Source organism: Balaenoptera acutorostrata, chromosome 7 (assembly GCF_949987535.1).
Source record: "Balaenoptera acutorostrata chromosome 7, mBalAcu1.1, whole genome shotgun sequence".
Lineage (NCBI taxonomy): Eukaryota > Metazoa > Chordata > Mammalia > Artiodactyla > Balaenopteridae > Balaenoptera > Balaenoptera acutorostrata.
This window is the reverse complement of record NC_080070.1, coordinates 59,644,568-59,660,747: the sequence shown is the minus strand read 5'-3', so window position 1 is coordinate 59,660,747 and position 16,180 is coordinate 59,644,568. Positions and strand designations below refer to the sequence as shown.

Genomic DNA, 16,180 nt, shown 5'->3' with positions numbered 1-16,180 from the left:
TTCTGGAATTTTCTTTTTTTACGAATATTTTTAGTCCATGGTTGGTTGAATCCCCAGATGCAGAACCCGTGGATATGGAGGGCCTATGTATTAATGACTGAGGAATTATTAATATGTTTGATTAAAAGCAACTGCCAGCCTCCCCTAAGGTTGTTACATAAGATAGTCATGACTTTCTAAAATCCAAGACATTCTGAATTCCAAAAGACATCACGTCCCAAGGGTTTTGCAGCGGGATAGTGGATCTGTGTTGCTACTATTTCAAGTGATAGGATAGTAGATCCAATCTTGTTTTTTATTTGTTGGAAACAAAACAAATGATTTGAAAATGTGGAAGCTTTCTTTTTTAAAAAATTTTATTTTATTGAAGTATAGTTGATTTACAATGTTGTGTTAATATCTGCTGTACAGCAAGGTGATTCAGTTATACATACATATACATTCTTTTTCATATTCTTTTGCATTATGGTTTATCACAGGATATTGAATATAGTTCCCTGTGCTATACAGTAGGACCTTGTTGTTTATCCATTCTATATATAATAGTTTGCATCTGCTAACCCCAAACTCTCAATCCATCTCTCCCCCACCCCCCCTCCCCCTTGGCAACCACAAGTCTGTCCTCTATGTCTGAGTCTGTTTCTGTTTCATAGATAAGTTCATTTGTGTCGTATTTTAGATTGAAAATGTGGAAGTTTTCATAGCAAGATAGAGTTACATAACACATAACACAGTGATCCGCCAAGATTGGAGAATGGATGTTCTGGTTAATCAGATGTTTTGATTAGTACAGAGTTGACATATATATATATATATATATTTATATATATATATATATGTATATATACGTGATATACATGGATTACAAATTTTTAAAGAGTTTGTATTAGGTATTGTCAACCCAAAAACTTCCTTCAATAAGTGCAGCCTATATTTATTGAGTACTTTCTTTGTCCCAAATACTGTGCTAAACAATTTACATGAATTTTTATTTAATCTTCTCAACAGCCCTATAAAGCAAGTTTGATCACCATCTCACTTTAGACATAAATTAAGAGGTCACCTAGGTGGTTAGTGAGACTCTAACCTAAGTCTTGGCACTCTAAAATCTGTGCCCTTATCTATGAATTGATTATTCTTTGATGATTCAAAATTTGTGACCCATGACATTATTGTGTTTCAAAGGCATCGTTAGGAACACTAATAATAATAATAATAGCATTTATTATGCCTTTACTGTATCCAGTTGTGCTAAAAGTAGAATCATAACTCAGCTGTGAACAAGTGTCAGTTAAAAGGGTCGATTCAAAACATCTCAACAAACTGTTTCACTATATTTATTCAGTCATATGATTCATTACTCAGTGGTTTATCATTCAGGATAAAAGATGAATAAAACACAGGTCTTGCTTTTTAAGAGATTATAATCCCAGGTTAAGTGGTTGCTCTGAAGGTTAATAGATATACTTAACTTTTTATTTCAATTTAGAGTTAATAATGAGCTAGTTCACATAAAATATAGAAAACTTACAACCATAAAGGTCTATTATTCCCCAATCTTTATGCAATAATTTTCATATGTGTTACATCTATATGTATTATAAATCCCACACAAAAATTTTGTAATTTTTGACCTAAACACCTAGCTATATTTTAATATATATAATTTTAAAGCGATTAAGTCGGGAAATAATATTTTACATTAGCTCATGTATTTACGTTTACATCCAAGTATTTTTATTCCTTCTTGAAGATCTGAGTTTTCATTTTCCTTTAGCCTGAAGAATTTTATTTAGCATTTCAGCAGATCTGTTAGGTGACAAATTTTCTTAGTTTTCTTTTTTCTTTTTTTTTTTTTTGTGAGTTTAATTTTTATTTATTTATTTATTTATTTATGGCTGTGTTGGGTCTTCGTTTCTGTGCGAGGGCTTTCTCTAATTGTGGCAAGCAGGGGCCACTCCTCATCGCGGTGCGCGGGCCTCTCATTATCGCGGCCTCTCTTGTTGCAGAGCACAGGCTCCAGACGCGCAGGCCTAGCAATTGTGGCTCACGGGCCTAGTTGCTCCACGGCATGTGGGATCCTCCCAGACCAGGGCTCAAACCTGTGTCCCCTGCATTGGCAGGCAGATTCTCAACCACTGCGCCACCAGGGAAGCCCCTTAGTTTTCTTTTATTTTAAAACATTATTTCACCTTCATTTTTGCAAGATGTATTTGCTGCATATGAAATCCTGGATTGACACAGTTTTTTCTTTCAACACCCTGAAGATATTGTTTCATGAATTTCTGGCCTCCATAGTTTCAGTTGAAAAGACTGTGATCATTTGAACCATTTTCTCCTGTGTAATTGTGTCATTTTTTTCTGACTGCTTGCAAAATTTTATCTTTTTCTTTGATTTTCAGCAGTTAGATGATGATGTGTCTACACATAGCTCCTTTATATTTATCATGTTCTGGGTTCACCAAGCTTCTATGTTTATGTGTTTCACCAAATTTGGGAAAATTTTGGCTATTTCTTCAAATACTTATTCTGCCATAATTCTTTTCATCCGGGCCTCCAATTACACATGTTAGATCTTTTGACATTGAGTTCTCTGAGGCTCTATTAATTTTCTTCTAATTTTTTTGGTTTATTTTTCAGATTGGATATTTTCTATTGTATTCTCAAGCTCACTGACTGTTTTCTCTGTCACCTCTATTTTGTTTTCAAGCCTATCCAAGGATTTTTTTTAATTTCAGAGATTTCATTTTTCAGTTTTAGAATTCATTAGTTTCTTTTGCATAATTTCTATGTCTTTACTGAGCTTCCCTAACTTTCCATTCATTACCAGAATATTTTTCTTTACCACACTGAGTATAGTTATAATAGTTGCTCTAAACATCCTTGACTGTGTTAAAATTAAATACAAAATGGAGCCCAGACTTGAAAACTCCCTGAGCAGACAAAACCACTTAAACCACGTAAGTGTAACTTAATTTAGCTTATTTTGCAAAACAAGTGAAACTTAACTTGGACTGCATCTTGTAAATGCTTCTGATAATCATAAAAGAAACTTAAGTTGTCTTCCTAAAAATGGTATCAGGTAATCCCTTTTAACCAATCCCCTGCAATCCGGAAACCCCCATTATAATAATCAACCATTTTCACTTTATAAACTGTCCTGTAATGTCATCTGCCTGAGCTTCATATTAGTTTTAAATCTGAAAGCTCCCAGTTCACAAACTGTTCTTATATGCACAATAAACTCTTAATAAATACTATATTTTGGTTTGGTGGTTTTAATTTTCTTATTTCTAGATTTTTGACATCTAGTAATTTCAATTTCTGGATCATCCAGGGTTGATATTTATATTGTCTTTTCTCTTGAGAATGGGTAAAATTTTCCTGTTTTTTTAAAAAAATATATGTTTAGGGGGTAGAGCCCAAGATGGCTGCATGCACGTAGTACCCTTGTGAACCCAGCGGGGATAGTTCTTGTTATCTCCTTGAAGCCCACGTCTGGCCCTCCCTCGTGTGCTTATGATGTGAGCTGTTGTAGCGGGGGAGACGAGAGCAATGGCAGGGAGCCTCACTTGGGTGGCAGGCAGGAGCCTATGGGGCCAGGTGCCACTGGCCTGCAGAAGCTTCTCTCTGGGTGTTCCTAGATTGTTCCATGTAAGGGTCACCCTCCCGCCCCACAAAGTGGTTGATCATTGGAATGAGAAGAGCGCCATATTTGGGGTATATGACAACATCGGGATCCTGGGAAACTTTGAAAAGCACCCCAAAGAACTGATCAAGGGCCCCATATGTCTTCGAGGCTGGAAGGGGAATGAATTGCAGCGTTGTATCTGAAAGAAGAGAATGGTTGGAAATCGGATGTTCATTGATGACCTGCACAACCTGAACAAACGCATCACCTATCTCTACAAACGCTTTAACCGGCATGTACAAGTACTGGTAGAAGAGAAAGCTGGGAACTGTGGAAGAGTCATATCTCTCACCCAAGAGAAGGGGAAAGTACTTTTCCTTATGAGGAAAGGGATTTGTATGCTCTCAAGAATAAAATGGGACTTCTTTGTAAAAAAAAAAAAAAAAAAAAAAAAAAAAAAATATATATATATATATATATATATTTAGAAAATTTAGATTATATCGTGGACATTGTCAGTGTTATGTTGTGGATTCTGTTATAGTCTTCCAAAAATTCTGACTTTTTTGTTCATTTTGGTAGGTAATAAACTTAGTTGGACTCAAACTTTAAACTCCGTCTCTTGTGTGGAAACTAAAATCACAGTTAAGTTCTATCATCTTTATCTGAATTTTTCTGACACATGTATGATTTGGGAGCCAGCTAAAGATTAAAAGTATATATTGAGATGTAATTTACAATTTTGTATAGCATAAGTGTACAGTTTGATAAATTTTAGTAAACCTAAGCATTTGTGCAACATCATCACAATTCCACTTTAGAACATTTCCATCACTCCCAAAAGTTTATTCCTGCCCATTTCTAGTCAGTCTCCATTCTTACCTTTAGCCCTAGGCAACCACTGATCTGCTTTCTATCTCTATAGCTTTGCCTTCTCTAGAAATTTCATATAAATGGAATCATACATTATGTAAACATTTGTGTCTGTCTTTTTCACTTAGCATAATATTTATGAGGTCATTTGTGTTGTTGCAAGTTTCAGTAGTTTGTTCTTTTTTATTGCTGAATAATATTTCATCGCATGGATATACCATATTGTGTGCATCCATTCACCAGTTAATGGACATTTGTATTGTTTACAGTTTTTGGCTCTTTTGAATATTGCTGCTATGAACATTCATGTACAAGTCTTTGTGTGGACATGTTTTTTATTACTTATGGATAGATACATGGGGTGGAATTTCTGGGACATATGATAAATTTACACATCCAAGAAACTGCCAAGCTGTTTTTGTCTTTTCACACTCTCTCCAGCAGCATAAAAGTATTTTAGTGTCTCCACATCTTCAGTGATACTTGCTATTGTTAAGTCTTTCTGATTTCAGTCATTCTAGCAGATGTAGTGGTAGCTCATTGTAGTTTAATTTGCCTTTCCCTAATGACTAATAATGTTGAACATCTTTTCATGTGCCATCAAATCTTTTACTCATTTAAAAAATTGAGTTGTATGTCTTCTTATTCTAGAGTTTTAATTGTTCTTTATATTTTGGGGGTATGAGTCCTTTATCAGATATATGTTTTGTAAATATTTTCTCCCAGTCTGTGCTTTGTCTTTTTATTTCCTTAAACAGTGTCTTTTGAAGAATAAAGTTTAAAAGATACTGATAAAATTCAATTTATCATATTTTTCTTATTGATTGTGCTTTGGTATCGTATCTAAAAAATCTTTACCTAACCCAGGGTCACAAAGATCTTCTTCTACATGTTCTCTAAAAGTTTTATATCTTATATTTAGTATTATGATCCATTTTGATTTAATCTTTATATGTGATGTAAGATGTGTCTAAGTTTATTTTTATTTTATTTTTTAACATCTTTATTGGAGTATAATTGCTTTACAATGTTGTGTTAGTTTCTGCTGTATAACAAAGTGAATCAGCTATATGTATACATATATCCCCATATCCCCTCCCTCTTGCGTCTCCCTCCCACCCTCCCTATCCCACCCTTCTAGGTGGTAACAAAACACTGAGCTGATCTCCCTGTGCTATGTGGCTGCTTCCCACTAGCTATCTATTTTACATTTGGTAGTGTATATATGTCCATGCCACTCTCTCACTTCGTCCCAGCTTACCCTTCCCCACACCCGATGTCCTCAAGTCCATTCTCTATGTCTGCATCTTTTAAGTTTATTTTTAACGTGGATATTTTTTCTGTTTTTTTGAAAACATTATTTCTTTCCCATCAAATTATCTTGGTGTCTTTGTCAAAAATCAGTTGGCCGTAAATGTGAGTTCATTTCTGGACTGCCTGTTCTGTTCTATTGATCTGTATGTCTGTCCTTATGCCAAAATCTCATTGTCCAGATTATTGTAGCTTTATAGTATGATTTGAAATCAGGTAGTGTAACTTCTCTAGCTTTTTTCTTCTTGTTTGAAATTGTTTTAGCTACTCTAGATATTTGCATCTCTATATAAATTTTAGAATCACTTGTTAACTTTTTTTGGGGGGGCTGCGTTGGGTCTTTGTTGCTGCACGTGGGCTTTCTCTAGTTGCTGCAGGTGGGGTCTACTCTTCGTTGTGGTGCGCGTGCTTCTCATTGTGGTGGCTTCTCTTGTTGCAGAGCATGGGCTCTAGGTGCATGGGCTTCAGTAGTTCCAGCACGCGGGCTCAGTAGTTGTGGTGCACAGGCTTAGTTGCTCTGCAGCACATGGGATCTTCCCGGACCAGGGATCAAACCCGTGTCCCCTGTATTGGCAGGTGGATTCTTAACCACTGCGCCACCAGGGAAGTCCCCACTTGTTAACTTTTACAAAATAAAACTACTGGGATTTTGATCTTTATTTTGTTGGTTCTGTACCGGTACCGGTAGAAGAGAATATTAGCTCAAACTTGAATTTGTAGCTCAATTTATTATTAAATTTATTTGTAAGTATCCTATTATTTTGAATGTTATTGTGATTGAAATTGTTTTCTTAATTTTATTTTTGGATCGTTTTGCTAGTATAGAGAAATACAATTGAGTTTGTATCTTGTGACCTTGGTAAACTTGTTTATTAGTTCTAGTAATTTCTAAAACATATTCCTTAGGGTTTTCTACACAAAAGATTTTATTGTCTGCAAATAAAGACTTACTTCTTACTTTTTGACCTGTGTGCTAATAGTTTCTTTTTCTTGCCTTGCTATGTTGGAGGTCATAGCTAGTTCAATGTTGAGTAGGAGTAATAAGAGAGGACAGGACATCCTTGTAATGTTGTTGATATTAGGAGGAAAGCTCTCAGACTGTCACCATTAAGTAGATGTTAACTGTAGGTTTTTTATAGATGCCAGTTATTATGAGGTGGAAATTCTTATCTATTGATAGTTTTTAGAGTTTTTATCATGAATGTGTGTTGGATTTTGTCAAATTCAACTAGAGATTTGAGCAGAGTTTACACAGAAAATTTAGAGCTTCGTGCTCTTCTTCTTCCTGAGATCCCCTAGCACTTACCAACAGCTATGATCATTTTGAACTCTCCTCTGGTTCTATAGCCTAAAAATCCTACAGTTTTCTCTTGGAGTTTTAGCTAACCTACATATGGCATGAATGTATCCTCTTACTCTACAAATTATAAAAATGGGAAATTCACCCCATTGCTATCCCTCTTCCAAGTTTAAATTGCCTCCAGAATTGGTTTACTTTTGTTTGTTCTCCAATGCCTATAGTTAGTTATGGTGTTTTGTCCTGTATTGGCAATTTTTATCTCTGGGTGGATTGATCTGGTTGGAGTTTACTCACCAGACTGAAAGTAGATCTCTCATTGATTGAATTTTATGTATTAAATGAACTTTGCATACCTTGAATATATCCCACTTGGTTTGTTGACCATTATAATATCTATTTTGTGAAATGTTTCATATGTCCTTGAAAAGAATATGTATTCTGTTGTGTTGGAAGTACTGTTCTTTATAGGTCAATTAGGTCAAGTTTGCTAATACTTTGTGATTTTTTTTCTGTGTGGGTGTCTTTCTGATTTCATATTTTGCTGGATTCAATTTATTACTATTTTATTTAGGGTTTTTGCACCTACGTTCATAAGATATATTGGCTTATAATTTTCCTTCCTTGTAATATCCTTGACAGATTTTGGTGTCAGGTTACATTGGCCACATAGAAGAACATGGAAGTGTTCCCTCTTTTTCTTTTCTTCAGAAAAATTATTGTTATTATTATTTTTTAGTATTTGCAGTAGTTCACCAGCGGATCCATCTGGACTTGGATTTTTCTTTATGGGAAAGTTTTTCATTACAGATTCAGCTTCTTTAACAGATATGCAACTATTCTAATTTTACATATATATATTCAAATATAAGTTAAGGGAAGGTGTGTTTTTCAACAGTTTTTTTCATTTCGTCTCAGTTCTCAAATTCTGTGACATACATTGTTTATAATATCCTCCTATTATATTTTGAATGACTGTAAAATCTTTAGCAACGTTCACTTCTTAAATTTCTCATAATGGTAATTTGTATTTTCTTTTCTTATATTTTTTTCTGTTTTGTCTTCCTAGAAGTTAATCCATTTTATCACTTTAAAAAAATTTCTCTGTATGTTTGTTTCTGTTTTTATTGATTCTGTTCTCATCTTTATTATTTTCTTTCTTTAACATCCTACTTTTGAGGTAGAAACATAGATAACTGGTTTTTAACTTTTCCTCTTTTCTAATATATACACTTAAGCCTTTAACTTTCCCCACAAGTTTTGATATATTTTTATTATCGTTCAATTAAAATATTTTCTATTGTCAATCATTATTTTTTAACTTATGAGTTACTTAGAGTTATATTGTTTAATTTCTGAAGAATTGGAGGGTTTTCTAGTTATCTTTCTTTGTAATTTCTAGCTTAATTACATATTAAAGAATTTATTCTCTTTGACTCAATTCTTTCAAATTTATTTGAGATAATATGCTTTATTTTGATAAACGACTCATACACACCTGAAAAGAATGTGAATTCTATTGTGTTGGATGGAGTTTTCTATGTAGTTCAATCAGGTCAATTGTGGTAACTGTGCTGTTCAATTCTTCTGTATATCCTTACCGATATCTCTGTCTGCATTGATTGTTACCAAAATTTTGTTAATATCTCCAACCATAATTGTGTATTAACTATTTATCCATTTAGCTCTGTCCAGTTTAGCTCTTAAAGCAGTACATATGTAAAGCAATATGTATTGCTTTACATATTTTGACGTTCTGTTACTAGGTGCATACAAATATAGATTATTATAAAACACTTTGAATTGACTGTTTTTTAAAATCATATTTTCACATCTCTCTTTATTTCTAGTTATTAATTTTTGCCTTAAAGTTTTCTTTATATTATCTATCTATAGTTACAAACCCTCTCTTTTGGTTAGTGTTTGCATATAATCTCTTTTTCCATACATTTCTTTCAACTTTTTTCTAACATTTAAGGTCTTGTAAGCAGTATATAGATTAAAAAAAAAACCTATTTGAATAATTTTGTCCTTCAATTGAAGGATATAGTCAGATATTCGATATAATTACTATTGTATTTGTGTTTAAATTTACTATATTAGGCTTGATTTTATTTTATTTCTCCTTGTGTTTGTTTCTTCCTTTTTCTTTTTTCCTAACTTACTTTGAATTAGTAAGTATATTTTATTATTCTCTTTCTACTTCTATGCCTGATAGTAATGCATCTAAAATATTCCTATGTGGTTAATATAGAGATTACATCATTTATTCTTGAATTATTACTATCTACATTAAATTAGAATCTACCTTGAATTAATGTTTTTGCTCCTTTCTGGACAAAGTAAGGATCTCATAAACATTCTCATTCCATTAACTCTCACTTTTTATGCTGTTGTTGTTTTATGTCTTAGTTTCCATATATTTTAAATCACACAAGTTACTTTAAAAAAATCAACTAATATTAATTTAAATTTACTTACATTTTGAACTTTTGGTGCTTTTCCTTAATTCCTATATCACAAGATTTCCAGCTGGATCATTTTCCTTCTAACTGAAGAACTCTTGCTAGTATGTCTTTTAGCATATATTTTACACATATATTTACATTGAATTCTCTCAGTTTTGTTTTTGTTTTCCAATTTTAACTTAATTTGTAACAGCTTTATTGATATGTAATTTACATACCATAAAATGCATCCTTTTAAAGTATGACAATTCAGTGTTTTTTAAATTACATTTATAGAGTTGTAAATATACTGTCTAATTTTATGTTTACAGAGTTGTAAATATTGTCTAATTTTAGAATATTTTCATCACTCCTGAAGAAGCCCTGTACCCATTATCAGTCCATATTCCATTTTCTCCCTAGCCCTTGGCAGCTGATAATCTACTTTCTGTCTCTATAAGTTTGCCTATTTTGGACATTTCATATAAATAGAATCACAAAAATATCACCTTTGTGTGGCTTCTTTCACTTTGCATAATATTTTCAAGGTTTATCTATATGAGCATGTATAAGTACTTCATTCTTTCTTATGGCCAAGTGCTAGTCTATTGTATGGATATACCACATTCAATATTTTTAAAATAATTTTTATTGGAGTATAGTTTATTTACAAGTTATGTTAGTTTCAGGTGTACAGCAAAGTGAATCAAGTTATACATATACATATATCTACTCTTTTTTAGATTCTTTTCCCATATAGGTCCCACATTTAATACTGATTCATCACTTGATGGACATTTGGGTTGTTTCTGCTTTTTGGCTATTATAAATAATGCTGCTCTGAACATTCATATACACATTTTGCTATGGACATATGTTTTCAATTCTCTTGGGTACATACTTAGGAGTGGAATTGCTGGGTCATGTATTAATACTATGTTTGACTTTTTGAAGAACTGTCAAACATTTTCCCTAAAGTGGCTGGAAGATTTTATAATCCCATCAGAAATGTATGAGGGTTCCAATTTCTCCACAAACTCACCAACACTTGTTATTGTCTTTTTATTTTAGCAATTTTAATGGCTTGGAGCTGGTTTCTCATTGTAGTTTTGTATTTGACTAATGATTTTGAACATTGGGTGCTTATTGGGTATTTGTATGTTTCTTTTGGAGAAATACCTTTTGAAATCCTTTGCCAGTTTTAAAATTGAGGTATTTGTCTTTTTATTGCTGAGTTGTAAGAGTTCTTTATATATTCTTTATATATATCAAATACATGATTGGTTGATATTTTCTTCCATTCTTTGAGGTTTTTTTTTCTTTTTCATTTTCTTGGTGGTGTCTTTTGAAGTGCAGATGTTTTAATTTGATGAAATCCAATTTATTTTTTTTCTTTTTGTAACTTTTTTGTCACTTGTGCTTTTGGTGGCATGCCTAAGAAACCATTGCTAAATCTAGGTCTTGAAGATTTATGTTTTCTTCTAAAAGTTTTATGACTTTAGCTTTACTTTTAGGGCTACAATCCCTTTTGAGTTAATTTTGTATATGGTTCAACTTTATTCTTTTGCACGTGCATTTGAGGTTGTCCCAGTGCCACTTTTAAAAAGATTGTTCTTTTCCCATTGAATTGTCCCCATTGAATTTTCTTTCTGACTTTTCATGTGGATGTTTCCTAGTTATTCTCTTTCAGTTTACTAATCTTTACTTTGCCTTATCTGCTATTAAACTCATGTATTGGATTATTAATTTCAATTATTATCTCTTTCATTTATACAATTTCTGCTTGATATTATTTAGTAGATAACTGTTTTCTTGAAAATTTTCCATCCTTTTCTCTGTTTTAAAGAATACATTATCTAATGATAACTTCAATATCTGCATCATCTTTAGTTCTATTTCTATTCTCAAATTTTTCCTATTTTTTGTTATATGTTCCAATTTCTTGTTTTCTCTAGTAATATTTGATGGAATATTGATATCCTGAATGAAAAATTACAGGGGTCCTAGGTGATGATGTCTTTCCCCAAGATAATTTAATTTCATTTTGACAGGAAGAGAGAGATATGGCAGATCATCTTGATCTAGTTGAAGGTGGATTCTCTACTCTGATTGGATTGGTTTTGTCCTAATTTGTCTTCATTCTCAGGACACAGTCCTTATTTCTAGGGTATACCTTTTCTATGGTCTCAAGTGCAATCATGAGGGTGTTTCCTACATTCCCTCTACTTTTTGAGCCCTGAATTATGTTCTACGTGTCCTCAGTACTACCATACTGCCAAGATCTTTGCTTAGCTATCTGGCATACTACTAATTTTGGCTAGGTTTCTGGGAGTCTTGCTTTGTGTATGTGCGGTTTCAGAGCTGGAAAACTCTTTACAGGGAAGTTGCATGCAGAATTTCAGGTACACTTTTTATGTGCTTTCTCGTTTTCCTCAAGTCTTAACCGCATTGGCTACCCTCAACTCTGAATTCTGTCTCTTCAGCCCAGTGAGAGTGTTACAAGCAAGGTTTGTCTTTGTGTTTAGCCTCTGTTTCTCTGCTGCCAATCTGCAGGTGTCTTGAGGAAAAACGTAGTGCGGAGGCTCACCTCAGTGTGCTTGCCTTCTCTCCAGGACTGCTGCTTCTCAAGTTCTGCCTGCCATCAGTATTTTCTAATGTGTCAAACTGTTGTTTCATGCATTGTATGATTAATTTTGGCAAGAGAATTATTCTGATATATACTTTTCTATAATAGCTGGAAGCAGAGTTTTCCCAGCTTTCTTTGGAAAAATATACATGGAAAATTCCTACTTTTTACTGTAATATAGTTCTGTCATATCAGCAAGTAATATTCTTTAAAAAATCAGATACTTTCCTGGTGTTATAATTCAGGATTTTATTTGTGATTGAAAGCCTTGGCATTAAATAAATCCTAAGGAGAGTGCCCTAAAATTATATATCAGTGCTACAACATTTACACAGAGATATGATAATTCAAAATTTATAAAAGCAGGCTGGGGTTCTTTGTGTTATATATAAGAGACCTCAACATATGTGATGTGTAATATGTTAAAGAAAACCTTTTTATACCAATATTTTGATCCATAGTTAATATGTCAATTATCCTTAGCATTTAATTTACTGTATTTTTGTTTGTCTTAGAGTGTAAAACATATTTCAAGAATGACAATTTGAGTGGCCCAAGTCTCTTTAAAATGTTTCTAATAAAATTTGAGCTACTTGCTATATTTTCTCCCAATAACCTTTTTTTGAGAATTAACAGAATCCTTCTATTGATCTGAGTTCTACCGAGAAATATTACAGTACATATAAACATATTTATTGATATTGCTTTTGATGACTATCAAGATGTTTCTTCTGCTGAATATTATTTTTAAAGTAATGATTGACAAAATATTTTTCTCTCTCTTTATCCTTGCCTAAGTTTTTGCAAACTGTAAGTATATCTACTAAGTATCAGAATAGGAACTAATCATTTCTGCCTACTCACTGTCATTGATACTTTGACAATTATCAAAAATCTTGACATTTTATTATAATCCACATGAATGATGAACATTTCCTTTAAAACAGAATCTTCAGCTTGACTTGGAGAATTGCGGAAATAGCTGTGACATTTAAAAAATTGTATTCAAGTAATATTTGTAATGGGGAAATTTATGACTTCAGGATAAGCAAAGGAGATTACTGTCTATATATTCAATGCAATGTTAGAGCCTTTGGGGATTATCCGAACCTTTAGGGATATGCAACTTTGTCTCTAACTAAGCTATTTTACAGCTCTGTACAGAGTGAAGTTAAGTTGTAGAAAATGTATAACAATGCAAATAATTCTTGTCTGTAGACATGCGAAAAAAACTCTGTCTAATGGAAGGAAAACATTTTTCCTCCTGTGGGAAAGCCAGTTTTGCAAATTCATCTCAGTATTACAGACTCAAAAGTATGTCTTCTTTGAGGTCCCCTTTTGAACCCATTGAAATGGGTCCCTCATTTAATTAATGTGTTAAATAACATCTTTGACATGGGTTAATTTTATATTTATATGAGAGACATTTTATCTTCTTTTGAAAATTATCATCTACCCTAATGCTCCCTTGGGCTTGTCATTTATGGAACCTCTTAAGGGAGAGATGAATTCATGTGTGGATGGAATTTAGGCAGATTTGAATGGGCGTAATGATGGTCAATGAAAGTGTGAAAGACAAGAGCTTACTTCTTTCTCCAGGCTTGAGATATAAACCCACTCAACATAGGAAATCGGTCTTTAAGGTTACAGAGATTTCTGAGGGTTTTGTTGTTGTTGTAGTTTGTTTACTTTAGTAGTGCCTATACAAAATCTATTTTTGCATCAGATCTGTTACATACACTGCAATTATTTTTAATATGATTTTTGGTTGTACTCTTTATTTCAAAGTCTGGTTTACTTCTTTACTTCAAAGATTGGTTCAGTAACTAAAACTGCCCACACTTCTAATAATAACTACCAATAAAGAGGAACATGAATTATTATATATTTACAAATCATTCAGATGTAGGACAGTCTCTTACGCCACTTACAAAATAAAATCTTGTTCATTTCTCTACCCCTTCACCGGCAACGGAAACGCAAGGAGTGATTTCCCCATCATTACTACTACACTAGTTGTCCAGGATTTCATCTCTCCTATCTTGGGTTCGAGAGGGCCTAAAATATTATAATCAGGAGGATTTCCTCCATGGGTAATTCAAACAGTAAAATCCTACACCCCAGAAGGCATCATCACTGCTCAAAATCAGTAGGTGAACCACTGGGTTCTAAAGTCCTTTCTTGTTGCTAAAGAGAGGATCAACTGGAGTAGTGTGACATTCTCACTCGTGAAGGCTCCTGCTTTCTCAGCTTCCATTCACCATCTGAGCACTTGAATAGTGCTCTTGGCAGTGGTCCTTAATTAGGCCTACCTACTTGTTTCTTCCCAGGTAGCAAGCTCTCTTCTTGGGCTCCAAAGCTCCCAGGGTCCTTCTGGTACCCCTTTTCATTTACTCACCTCTTTCCAACTTCCTTTGTGCCAGGGATGGGGGAAGGTGGAGGGAAATCTATTCCTCTCTATTCAGACTTCCTTCACAGGCACTTTTTCTTTCCTCAAATTTAGTTCTCCTGTTTTTTTTTTTCTCAATAAATTTTGATGGCTCATTACCCTTAGAGGCTGAATCATTAACAATCAAAATATTAGTTCTCTTTCTTAATATTCAAACCCTGCCTCTAGGCAAGGGAAAATATTTGCATTCCATTATTCTCTGCGTGAAAGGAAAGAAAGAAAAATTAAATAGTTTGTTTGTATATTATAATAGTCATAAAATTGGAGTCTTGCCACAGAAAAATATTTGATTGGGATGCATTTAGGAGGTGGAAAATAGATATTAGAGCTGACAAGCTCCCTTCATTATGCTTTTTCTTAGGTTCAGAATACAGAAGAAATACTGTACCAGTCTACAAACCCTTTAGAAACCACTTGAGATTTGATGTCTGTTTTGGAGTTGAAAATTTTTTAGATTTTAGAGTGGTAACATAAACTCATATGAATTTATTATGTAACTTCTTCCAGAGGGGCCTGGGGCAGCACTGATTACTCAGAAATTTTTTTTTTTGCCACCAACATATGAATATTCACACTCTGTAGAATGTAGTCTTTAAATGGTCTCCTGTCAATTCAGAACAGCTTCTCCTACTAAAAAATTTCAGATCAGATTATGTTTTGATGCCAAACAAATTAAAAAATTACTTCAGATTTATCAGAGCTTTCTGGATTTTGCAATTTTGAATAAAAGATTTTGGCTTGTATTTCTTCAATTTTAAGGTGCCATCAATTTAAAATGCACTATCCATTTAATGATAGTTTTGAAAGCCAAAAAATAAATGCTCTATTTACTATTATTTCATGTGTTTTTACTTTTCTTTTTTGCTATCTTAGTTATATATCCCTAATTTTATTGTATTGTGGGTAGTGAACATGGTGTGCATAATATTAGTTTTTTGGTTTTGTGTGTGTGTGTTTGTTGAAACTTCCTTTGTCGGTAGCTTGTGGTTATTTATCATTAATTTCTTATTTATATTAGAAAAGAATGTTTATTCTCTGAGCGTGTGTGTATATGTATTCATATAGATGTATACATATATACACATACACTGATGTATATATATGTATGTGTATGTATATAAGTGTATAAGTAGATACACATGTATATATTTATATTTATTAGCAAATGTTAAGTTACATTATTCAGACATTGTCCATACTTATTTTGAATCTGCTTAATCTATTGCTATCTGAAACAGGCATCTTAAAAATTCCTACTATTCTTATAAATCTGTTAGTTTCTCTTTCAAGTTCTGAATGTGTTTTCTTCATTCTGATACATGTTATGTTGATTGAGGTTATATATTTTATGGCTTTTGTATGAATGACGTCATTCCCTCATTTCTTAATGACTTTTGCCTTCAATTCTTTTTTTTTTAATCAGGCACTATCAGGTTTCTTTTTATTATAACTAGCCTGGTATTTTTTTGTTGCTGTTTATAGAACTTGATTAGTTTAAATCTATTTTTGAGAATTTAATCCATTCATATTTATTATAATTACTGAT

General features: G+C 32.9%; 1 pseudogene; it reads left to right on the top strand.

Annotated features, from left to right (window-relative positions):
* The first annotated feature begins 3,545 nt into the window (after positions 1-3,545).
* Positions 3,546-15,052, top strand: LOC103017918 (39S ribosomal protein L51, mitochondrial-like; annotated as a pseudogene).
* Positions 15,053-16,180: the final 1,128 nt, after the last annotated feature.